We start from the raw sequence: 3,414 nt of genomic DNA on the forward strand, positions 1-3,414 counted from the left end.
AAAAAAAAAAAAAATCATGCATCAGATATACTTCAAAACAGAGCAGCTAGCAGAACACCTTGAAAGATTCATTAGAACCTTTTTTTTTTTTACAGACATGCAACTAAGTTAAATGTGTCAACTCAAAACTGAAATGAGAAATAGCAGGGTGCTTTATAGATTGAGACTCAGGAACATGGGGATTCTAATCTTGTCTCTGTTTCTGACTGGTTGCATGACTTTAGTAATGTTTATGACATATTTCTAACTACTCCTCCTTCTGGCCAAAACCCAGAACAACGTTTAATAGAGCATTTTAAGCTTCTAAGAAAATGGCCCTAGTTCAGTTGACAGCAGTAAAGCGTTGCATTTGTAAATGTGAAGTTACGTTGCCTGGATTCAAATCCTGGTCCCACCACAGCTGCTGCTTAACCTCCGGTTAATCCCCTACTGAAGAGCATTAGGTGGTCTTTTGCTGTTATATATACCACCACAATAGACATCTTTTTACATATACATATGTTTATGCATTTAAATAATTATATATATATACACATACACACACACACACACATATATATATATATATATTCCCAAAAGTAGACTTCTTCAATCTAAGATTAGGTAATTTTATTTTATTTTATTGAATTATTTTTTATTTATGTTTATTTTGAGATAGAGTCTCACTTTGTTGCCCAGGCTGGAGTGCAGTGGTGCAAGCTCAGTTCACTGCAACTCCACCTCCTGGGTTCAAGCAATTCTCCCTGCCTCAGCCTTCTGAGTAGCTGGGATTACAGGCGTCTGTCACCGGGCCTACCTAATTTTTGTATTTTTTAGTAGAGATGGATTTTCACCATGTTGGCCAGGATGGTCTTGAACTCCTGATCTCAGATGATCCTCCCACCTCGGCCTCTCAAAATGCTGGGATTACAGACATGCGCCACCACACCTGGCCAGATTAGGTGAATTTTAAATTTTCAGGTATATCGCTAAATAGCCCTCCAAAGTCATTATACCAAATTTGTACTCCCACCGACAGTGTATATAGGTTCCAAGTTCCCTACACCTTTCCCCACACTGTTAACTGGCAATTTTAAATTTTAAAAATTTTCATTAGTCTCAAAGTGGAAAGATGGAATCTCATTTTTTATTTTCTCACCCTTAATTTTAAGTAAAGATTGGCATCTTTTCATATTTTAGTAGCAATTAAGTTATAAAAATCCCATTCTCAATTTTCTGTTAGGTATTTTGTCTTTTGCTTATTGATTTGCAAAGCTCTCAGTTGATTAAGATCTTTGTGAAACAGAAAATTTGGAAAGCAATTTTGATTAACTTTAATCATGAAGGATATTTATAAATTTGAAAACTTTATTGCACTTGGCATTACTGCCTGAGAAAAGACAAAAGCTCCCCAGACATGAACAGTGAAAATCCTTAGCTATGTAATACCAGAGTTATTACCATAATAATCATTGAAATAATTTATATGTAAAGAAAAATGCAAGGAGGAGCCAGGCACAGTGACTCACGCCTGTAATCCAAGCACTTTGGGAAGCTGAGGCAGGTGGAGTGCTTCAGCCCAAGAGTTTGAGACCAGCCTGGGCCACATGTTGAAAACCCATCTCTACCAAAAATACAGAAAAATTAACTGGGCATGGTGGCACACACCTGTAGTCCCAGCTACTCAGGAGGCTGAGTTGGGAGGATCACCTGAGCTCAGAGAGGTTGAGGCTGCAGTGAGCCATGATTGTACCACTGCACTCCAGCCTGGGCAATAGAGTGAGACCCCATCTCAAAAGAAAAGAAAGAAAGAATAATATTGGTAAATCTAAGGAGTGATCCCTGCCTTTAAAAAGTTTACAGTAAAAGACATAGAACAAATTCACACAAAATGCTGAGGCAACACAAGGAACTAGTGCTGCAGGCCATACATGCTACAGCCTACCTCTAGTTGGAGTGATTAAAGAATGTTACTTAAAAGAAAACACATGTTTGAATAGGCAGAAAGATTCAGAAGAACAAAGGTATGAATCAAGTGAAAGAGACAGTAAATAGACAAAGGTAAATGGATTAGAGGTTTATATGGGGGACAGGGGAAAAGTTCAGCTATGAAAAGGTAGATTGGGGTCAAATTATTGATGGCCTTGGCTGTCTGATTTAGCTTGCATTTTATGGTGAAGGAGCAACAATATTTTCAGGACTCTTGACCTAATAAAATAAGCTTTTAGGATAATTTTGACATGTTAATAATAAAGGATGAATTAAAAATATTGTGTTGGGAAAGGGAATAACTAATATAGTCATACTTTCTATGGGAGAAAATCAACTAGTTTAAAGGAAAAGTGGCATGTATTTTCCTCAGTTTATAGTACCTAAAGCTTCTATAGAACTGATGCTGTATGATACCAAGAAAGACTGATCCAAACCCAGAATTTTTTGTGTATATAATGAACATTTCAATACAGTGCCTTTTTATAAACCTGTGATTCAACTTTCATATTCCTTCACTCACTCATTCTGAAGATCATAAGCCTTTCCTTGTTGGATCTGGAATTCATACCAATTTTCTTACAGACATGGAAATTCCAAACATACTATTGTCATTACACTTCATCTGTCATCCTTGGGAATGCCTTAATTTATTGTAATTTGGAGAAATGAGGTGATAGTAGAAAGAGCTCAGAATAATGGAAAGAAGGCGTTGGCTTCACAGAACTGGCAATTCTTTTCTTAGTTCATTTCCTTTACCTGTTGGTAAGGGTTAGTTATTAATGGAAGCCCCCTGTACTGCAACATGTAGCATTCACTCAACCAGTGTTTATTGAGCATATACAATGTGCCACCTACTGAGCCAAGCACTAAGAGACAGTTTTTAAAAAATAGAGCTAGTCCTAGCTCTTATGAAACCTACAACCTGATGGGACAAATATAAACAAGTCCACAACCTACTGCTGCTTCTCACATGTGACAAGGAGCTGGGCTCTTCCCTTGAAAGTCACCTACATGAACAATGTAACTTTGTTCGCCCATCTTCAGTTTACTTCATGTACTCCTATGCTTACGTTTATTTGTGTACCGAGGTATTTAATCCACTTCTGATGGATATAAGTGGATAGAAGGAATTAAAATAATAAATACTGGCAACCTTGCTGTAAAATTCCAGATGTGCAAATGGCTATGGAGATCACCAAACAGTAAAACACAGAGACGATCTGTAGCACCGAAGAGATGCCATAGCTGCATTGGCAAAGGCATACTTTCTAAAGTGAATAAGAAGTACTAGATTGATGGCCCAGAGGGAAGGTACTGTGGGAACTTAGAAAAGGAAGCGTCACTTCCAGAAGGGGTGAGCTTTGTCGGTGCCTCAAAGGATGGGGTGCATATGAATGGGTCGAGGAGATAGACTGTGTCATAGGAGAGCCTGAGTTAGTGACA

This window comes from Colobus angolensis, unplaced genomic scaffold (genome assembly GCF_000951035.1).
Source record: "Colobus angolensis palliatus isolate OR3802 unplaced genomic scaffold, Cang.pa_1.0 Scaffold97, whole genome shotgun sequence".
Taxonomy (NCBI): Eukaryota; Metazoa; Chordata; class Mammalia; order Primates; family Cercopithecidae; genus Colobus; species Colobus angolensis.